Here is an 8,893-nt window from a genome sequence, read left to right as displayed (position 1 = left end):
CTGAGACAGCGGTAATGCAAATCTGAAGGCTAGTCCGTCCAATTTCACAGCCGCTCACTTCTGGTCTACCCGACCTTCTGAGGACCTGGCCCACGTAGACCGTGAAGGACGGGTCCTCAGGAGGATGCAGCCCATGAATTTGGACACCCCTTCTGAGAGAGTGCAGCTGGGACTAAGCCGAACCAATAGGCTGTGCCAGAATGGTATGCTATACTATGAATTTTGATATCAGTCCACTACCAAGTGGCTACAGGTCGAGTATTGCTGATACCAATACTGATACCAACTTTACACAATAATTAGTTCATACAGTAAAACACACCTTTCAGCTTTTCGTGCAATTTGAAACTGGAATGTAAATGTAACCGTCTCTAAAACACTCTGAGTCGCTTCTGTTTTAAATGTTTTGCATAAATAAAACACACTTCACAGTAAACACAAAAATTATTTTGAGATATTTTCCACAGTTCATGCTTGCGGGGTTTTTTTTCACCTCCAATAAACGAATTTATTCAACACAATTCAGTGGGCTGATTAAATTATTTGGATGTCTATAATCTCCGCCAGGGCTGCCCTTTGTCTCCGGTTCTGTTCATAATTTTTATGGACAGGATTTCTAGGCGCAGCCAAGTGGCGGAGGGCTTTCGCTTTGGTGGCCTCAGAATCTCAGCTCTGATTTTTGCGGATGATGTGGTTCTGTTGGCTTCATCGGGTGAGGGCCTCCAGCTCCCACTGGAACGGTTCGCAGCCGAGTGTGAAGCAGCGGGAATGAGGATCAGCACCTCCAAATCTGAGGCCATGGTTCTCAGCCAGAAAAGGGTGGAGTGCCCACTCCGGGTCGGGGATGAGTTCCTGCCCCAAGTGGAGGAGTTCAAGTATCTCGGGGTCTTGTTCGCGAGTGATGGGAGAAGGGAGCCGGAGATCGACAGACGGATTGGGGCTGCAGCTGCAGTAATGGGCCTCTTTGCTTAGGCTGCTGCCCCCGCGACCCGGCCTCGGATAAAGCGGATGAAGATGGATGGATGGATGGATCTAATCTAATATAATCTGTAGGTAATCACTCTGATAAAGCTGTGATCAGTAACACTTTAGCGTCAACTAATACTGAAGATCCGACATCAGTCATGACTGAAACATTACTTTCGCACTATATTATCACTGTATATACTTTTGCTCTTGGAAAGCACTCTCTTAGTGACCTTTGACCTCTGTACTGGAGATCTGGGTCTGACTGAGGGGCTATCTTCCTCCATGGGTGGTGTTTCATGCCTTTATAAAAGTTGGTGGTGCCATAGTGGAAAATTCCCTACCAACATGCACCAGTGTTTGCAATGTTTTGTGCATCCATGATGCTCCTCTGTCTTATGGTGGCCTACGTGTCACTGCTAAACACCGCAGGGAGGCGGGGGCGGAGCAACATACCGAACTTACAGGAGTACCAATAATTATCGGTATTGATATCGATATTTGGATTAATTGCAGGGGCGGGCAGAATGATCCAATTATCGATAGTATCGATACCAACACTGGTATCAGTATCAGATCGATACGAATGCATTGGATCAATACTTTTTTCTATCTTCAATTTCCAGAATGAATCCCCCTGAACTGTGTTACATACATTTTTATTATTGTTTTTTTTAATGAAAAAAATATACCCAAACATGCACTATGAAAAATATCTCAAGTTTTTTCATGTCACATCAGTTCTTTTTAGCCTGTAGCACATTTAAAAAGCAGAAGCTGACCCAAAGTCCTTTAAAGACAGATGCATTTACATTCCAGCTCTCTTTAAAAACAAACAAACCTCACACTATCAATATATAAGAAAAGTTGAAAGTATTTTTTTTTAACTGTTAACTAATTATTGTTAATAGTAAAAACACAACACTCTCATTTTGTGTTCATTAAAATGTGCCCAGAATGCACAATGATTCAGCTCATGAATCATGACACACTTCTCTGACCTAGATAAGTTCGCTGTAGAGGTTAAAAGTATCAATATTTACTTACTACTGCATCAGATCAATATCAAAATTTGCAGTATTGCAGAGCACTAATCAATCCACTCACCTCTAATGTGCATACAGATGCAAAGATGGCTACTTACCAGCAACAAAAAGGGAACATTGGTTTGCAGTATTTCTGCAGTGTTTAAAACTGCATAAAGCAAAATGACAGACAGCATTGAGCTTGTTCAGGCTCTGGTCAGCAGCATTTAGAAAGAGCAGATCACTGTGTGTCCTCGTCTGGAGACAGAAAAAGAATTTGAGTTTCTGCAGTGTTTAAAACTGATTGATTATCAATAATAATATTTCTGATCAGTAAATAATAATAGATACTTTATTGATCCCCATGGGGAAATTACTTGTTTTTCTCTGCATTTGACCCATTCACTCAGTGAAGCAGTGGGCAGCCCACTAAGCAGGCGCCCGGGGAGCAGTGTGTAGGGACGGTACCTTGCTCAGGGGTACCTCAGGGTAGCCGTTAAGTGGATTCGAACCGCCGACCTTCCGATCATGGGGCGACCACTTTACCTACTGAGCTTTCCCTGCCCAAAAAGCAGCTTGTTACTGTTGGGCCTCCTGGATGTGGCCCGATGAATCTGAGTGGTCATTACATGATTCATTAAAAGGTTGTGCAATTCTGTTTTTCAGTTTTTGGACTTTTTCTCCAGTTTAATTATTCTGGTTTTTGGTGAAATCACATTAAACAACACAGTTTGCATGTGTTTACAGCAACGTCGCGTCTAATACACACTGCTACACAGAAGCCAAAAGGCTTGGAAAGCAATGCTTTAATGTATATGCTGTATTTTTAAAAGCTGTTGGATTATTAGGTGTGTAAAAGAAAGAAAAGCTATTAAATAAATGTAATGGAGAAGAAAGCAGTGCAATTAAAGAAGTACATAATGTTCTGGGTATCCTTATACTTACAGGGTTAATTTCTCTTTATTTAGCAGATTTTAAAATTTTTAAAATGGTTTGCCGTATTATCATAGATACTTCCAACTGACCATTTTCAGAGGAAGTTGTTTTTGTTTGTGAAAGCCCTTCTAGCTCAGGGGATGAATTAGTGTGGCTACACATAACAAATAATAATAACTTAGCAAAGAAAATTGTATGTTAAATTGTATTTTTAGGCACTTTGTTACTAGCAGCCTGTCACAAAAATGCAAAATTTGCTCCCATAAAATTAAGCCTTATTATTCAGGGCTCATGCACAGTAACACTGATCTCATAAGAAACGAGTTTTCAGGTACGTACAATATTAAATAAGCTATAAAGTCAATTACATATCCAAGACATAAATAGAGAAATAAAATCTAATTATGCCTACACTCATCAGCCACTTCATTATGTACACCTTTCAAGTACTCGGTTGGACCTCCTTTTGCCTTCAGAACTGGTAAAAATTTAGCAAAATGCTGAATAACGTTTGATGTAATTCAACCCAGTGATCCAAATCTCAGTTTCTCTCTGGTCCACATGTGGTTTCATGAATCTCCAAAGACAAGACAAGTGAGTTTGGCAGCTAAATGGCTGTTCTGCTGCTGGTCACAATGTACCAAAGGTGCTCTATTGTACCAGCTGTAAACAGAGCAGCCCCAGTGGCCTAATGGATAAGGCACTGGCCTCCTAAGCCAGGGATTGTGGGTTCGAGTCCCATCTGGGGTGACTTGCAGCGGAAGCATGCTTGTCGATGGATCGAAACCGTCCTCTGCTAAACCTTTTAGTAGTTGTCACTAGAATGGAAATAGTTCATACTGGTCATTGCTAGTACCTCCGAAACCTTTTAGCCTTCAGAGTTGCTTTAATCTTTTGTGGCACAGATTCAACAAAGTGCTGGAAACATTTCAACAACATCACATAGTTTCTGCATATTTGTTGGCAACACATCCATGATGTGAATCTCCTGTTCCACCACATCCCAAAGTTGCTTTACTGGATTGAGATCTGGTGACTGTGGAGGCCGTTGGAGTACAGTGAACTCATTGTCATGTTCAAGAAACCAGTTTGAGATGATGTGAGCTTGGTGACATGGTGTGTTATCCTACTGAAAGCAGCTATCAGAAGATGGTGCACTGTGGTCATAAAGGGATGGCGAGCAACAATACTCGGGTAGGCTGTGATGTTTAAATGACGCTCAGTCCAAATGAAGCAGTCCAAAGTTTGCCAAGAAAATGTCCCTCACAGCATTTCACCACCAGCATCCTGAACTATTGATGCAAACCAGGATGGATCCATGCTTTCAAAGTAAAAGTTTTTCTCTTTGCATAGAAATTTGATTCGATGTTCGAGTTTCAAGCTTCAAGCTTCAGTCGAAGCGTCTCGTGTGGAAATCCTGAGGAAGGTAGTGATAGATGGGGCTTGAAGGAAATAAAAAGATCCCTCTCTCTTCTTTTATAGCAGTATTGTGGTGAACTCTAATGTGTTGTAGCCTCACATTACAATACATTTAACCACACACGGACCTTTAACAGGTAAACCTCAGAGCTACTGATGTGTTCTTACCCCCTTGAACCCTTGTGCCCTCTTTTTTCCCTGTTGCTTTAATTTAGTAATCATTTTAACTGTGTTACATGATTTGTTTTTTGCAAGAAATTTCCTTTTTAGTAAGATTTGTGAAATCCAACTTGAGCCACAATCAAAATGATCAAACCTTCAATTAGTTTTAGGATTTTAACCATTTAAAATCCTAAAAATGTTTAATTATCCGAATTACTAATTTTTTTTAAACGAAAACAACAACAACAAAAAATAAACAGTAAAAAGAAAGAAACAAGTCTTGGACATGTCAGCAACAAAAACGATTTCATTGTAATAACATTTTTTGATACTCCCTCTCGACACCTTTGTGGCCAAAATTCCTCATTCACTTCCATTGCAGTATAAATACATGCACTGTCTAATGTTAGCATTTAATTTTACGGTAGTGATATTTGACAGTTTGAAATCTCCTCTTGCTGCGAAAGTAAAGCAGTTTGATCCTAGAACTTTGTCCTCATTCATGATTTCATTATGTTTATAATCTATTGCTATTTCTTTTCTCTCACTAAGAGTTGTCAGACAGCCTCCTGATTTTCCCGGGTTCAGCTGTCACTTCCCTCCCTGAGCCTGGTTCTGTTAGAAGTTTCTTCCTGCTTAAAGGGAGTTTTTCCTTCCATCTGTCACCAAGTGCTTGCTCAAAGGGGTCCTTGCGATTGTTGGGGTCTGCATTGTTGTAGGTTCTTTACCTTACAATACACAGTAAAGTGCCTTGAGGCAACTATTGTTGTGATTTGGCGCTATGTAAGCAAAACTGAATTGAATTTAAAAAGGGAGGGTTAACTGGTTACTATATATATGGTTTATGCAAGTAAACTATATAAACTGAAAAAGAAGACTGTGTTCCTCTTTGACAATATTGCTTTAAAGAAAGCCAATTTAAGAACCAGTCAGGACAGACTAAAAGAAGAGCTGTGGTTTTGAGACTGGCTCTATATCAAACTGCAGTTGTTAGGGGGTAAACACAGCCTTCCTAGCTTAAATGTTTTAAGTATTCACATCTGATTTCTGTCGTCCTCTTTGCTATTCTGTGATGCAGTATTTAAAGGGTGGGAAACCTGGACTAAGTGAGATGTCAGATTTGAGCGCCACATTATACGTGTAATAACAGTTTAAGGATATAATCCATCACTGCTGTCCTGCGTCACGTCAGCCCGTCGAGTAAGGAGGAGTTGGGGGGGGGAAAGAAGTTGATCCGTCTGCCTGGGTCATCGTTTGTCAACGTATTAGATGACAAATAATTGGTCATTCATCAATAACAATAGATGAAAGCTGAAATGATTTATTGCCTTTATGACAAAAAAATGGGCTGGCTGTGAAGATGGTGATGATGAGGACGATGATGGAGCTCTCAGGTCAGCCAAGCAGAAAGATGAGAAGGAGGGTTTAAAAAATGAGCAGATGTTGGAGGAAAACTAAGAGGTAAACCTGGAGGAGGAATAAATATTCTACAGCAGCATCACCAGCACCCTTTGAGAAGTTAAAAAGCTAAATTCTCCCTCTTATCTGGTTGAGGCTGCTCTGCCATTGACCAGCTATCAGGTCATGATGGATCGCTCCAGCCTGACGAGCACAGTGCAATCCTCTTATCGATCCCCTCAGATCCCTGCTTGATTACCACCTCAGTGTGATACTGACAGAAGCCCTCTCTGCTCTCTGCTGCTATCAGGACTGCTGTGGACGACGTTTGGGATTAAAGCTGAAAATACTGATGTTTACACTCTCTCCAGTTTGCGATTGTGCCTCCCAGAATGATCAATTCTTGGTCATGCACGTAAACAAACAGGATTTTAGTTTTCTATCTCATGGTTGTCATGTTTAAGAAAGAGAGAGGACCATAAATGCAGAGCTGTAGGCGGACATTAATTTAAAGTCTTTTACCGAAGGAAAACCAAAATCCATGAAAGAGCACAGGAATACTGTGGAACACAGCAAGCTAAGGAATAGTTAACAAAGGCTAAGAGGAATAAAGAGGATAACATGATAGAAGGCTAAATGGAAATGAGGGCTATAAAAACTAATCAAGAAAATGGGACTGAGGAATTTAAAACTAAACACTAAGGCTACCAAAATAAAACAGGGAACGCCTAAACAGGGGAACATCCCGGTGTTACCCATTGTCAAGTCTCCGTCCGTGAAGTCAGGGAAAAGTGAAATAAGGAATTCAACAAACTCATTTGTAACTGTAACAAAACACACAGCCAATAAAGAAATGACAGAAGTCAAAATGCTGTCGTACACGTACTGTCATTGCTCCAGGCTTTTGTAATCCTGTCCCCCCTCCTCCTCCTGTGTGCTCCTGCCTCTATCATCTTGTTCAGCATTGGTCCTAATGTGTTATTCATCCTGTTTTATTTTGAAGGTTTGAACCTTGTACTTTTGTGGATTCCTGTTTTCACACTTTAAAAGGTCATAAAACACCTGTAAGATTGAGCGTGTGCGGTGTGCGAGGCACAACCTCGATGGAGCCAACTAACAAGAGACAGCTGAGACGGCGCTGCTGATTCAGTGATTCAGTTACTTCTTGGTGCTTGATGATGAAGTGAAGCTCCTGATTATTTGTGGTGTAGGTTGTTTTTATAGTCACTGATTGCTGTAGACAACAGCGTCTGTCACCAGCCAAGAAAAAGTGGATTACAGTGGTTGGCAGGCCCGTCCCCACTGAAACCTCTGAAAATTAGAAGATAAACCTTTTATTTTGTCTGGTTTTCAGTGTATAGGTTTCTTTTTTTAAATTCATCTCCAGAAGAAGCTCCAAAGGCTCTGGCTCAGACTGAAGACTTTCAGGTGCTTTTGTTTGAAATATCTTGAAGTCCAAACGCTTCTGCGTTGTCTCATCTTCGTTTCTAAATGTCTAGGAGAGACATTTTTGTGTTCATTTGTCAGAGTATCTAATAATGTTTAGAGGACGGGAGAAAGCGCCTCTGTGCCTGTCACCGTCATGGCAGCTGCTTCATCTGCGCTGAGCACTGAGCCAGCCAATGAGTCGCAGCTATCAAAAGTCATAATCTCTGTATTTACGTGGCCGGTAGCCGAGCTGGCAGGTCTTCAGTCACAGAACAAACTGGATCCACGACCTGCCAAAGCGGCGTCCGAATCAATAGATCCAGTTACAGTAAGAGGCCGTTTATCTCATCATCTCGGAAGGAATTACTGCTCGCTCAGTGGCTCTCTCGTTGCATTCTGGGAAAGCTGACAGACGCTGGGAGCTCTGTGGCGGTGGCGGAGGGTTGTTGAACGTGTAGGTAGGGGTCCAATTTTGAGGATAAATGATAGTGGATTTTTGTACAGCCACTGGAATAGGAGTTTGCCTTTCTTCATTTATTTTTAACAGTTTTATTTTTTATTTTCTGCTCAGTTTTATATTCATTACTCTGCTTTTCACTGGATTGTCTCTTTATTTGTTGTCTTTTGTCCAATCCTGCGTTTTCTTTTTTAAATCTCCTCTTAGTTTGTGATTTCAGCCTTTTTTCTTGCCGCTTAACATCATTAAAACTTTCCACATTCCTTGTTTCTTCTGCACTTTATCCCCAAAATTTTATTTCAGTGTAATGTTTTTTAATTGATAGTTAAAAAATGCCTCATTTATGATTCCTTAGGTTGAAGTTCAAACTGAGTAATCAGAATGGAGGAGAAGGGGGATTAAACTGACTTTGAATCTGACATAGTTGTCGGTCGGAGTATTTCAAAAACAGCTGATCTACTGACGTTTTTCAATGATCCCTGGAGTTTACAGAGGTGGTGGAACAGCAGATTAACATCATGGATGTGCAGCTGATAAACATGCAGAAACTGTGATGTTGTTATGTCAACCAAAATCTCTGAGAAATGCTTCCAGCACCTTGTTGAATCTGTACCATAAGGTATTAAAGGTGTCCAACCAGGTACTAGCATTGACACGTCCAGTGAGTGTATAAATGAACTATTCCATTCCAGTGACAACTACTAAAAAGCTTTGCAGAGGATGGTTTTCAAACCATCAACCTCTGGGTTATGGGCCCAGCACGGTTCCACTGCGCCACTCTGCTAGAAATCCCCCCAGATGGGACTCAAACCCACAATCCCTGGCTTAGGAGGCCAGTGCCCTATCCATTAGGCCACCGGGGCTGCTCTGTTTGTTGCTGGTGGTCCTAGCAGATTCACATCATGAATTTGCAGCTGACAAATCTGTAGAAATTTTGTGATGTTTTCATGTAAACATGGAACAAAATCTCACCTTTTTGAAACTGTGTCATGAAGAATTAAGACGGTTCTGAAGTTAAAAGAAGGCCCGAATGAGCAAGCCATACCCAATGAAGTGCCCAGTCAGTATATTAACAGCTATCCAAGTATATTTGGAGACTAAT

At 41.1% G+C, this 8,893-nt stretch overlaps 2 non-coding genes across 2 annotated transcripts; one reads left to right on the top strand and one right to left on the bottom strand.

Annotated features, from left to right (window-relative positions):
• Positions 1-3,604: 3,604 nt before the first annotated feature.
• Positions 3,605-3,677, top strand: trnar-ccu (transfer RNA arginine (anticodon CCU)). Its single transcript has one exon. It is a non-coding gene; the product is annotated as a tRNA-Arg (tRNA).
• Positions 3,678-8,581: 4,904 nt separating this feature from the next.
• On the bottom strand, positions 8,582-8,654 carry trnar-ccu (transfer RNA arginine (anticodon CCU)). The gene has a single exon. It is a non-coding gene; the product is annotated as a tRNA-Arg (tRNA).
• Positions 8,655-8,893: the final 239 nt, after the last annotated feature.

The sequence above is a fragment of the Copadichromis virginalis genome, linkage group LG23, assembly GCF_057382275.1.
Source record: "Copadichromis virginalis isolate Kocher_CV1m ecotype Utaka linkage group LG23, C_Virginalis_male_GT1.1, whole genome shotgun sequence".
NCBI lineage: Eukaryota > Metazoa > Chordata > Actinopteri > Cichliformes > Cichlidae > Copadichromis > Copadichromis virginalis.
Note: the sequence above shows the minus strand (reverse complement) of the source record. Positions and strands in the feature narration are given on the sequence as shown.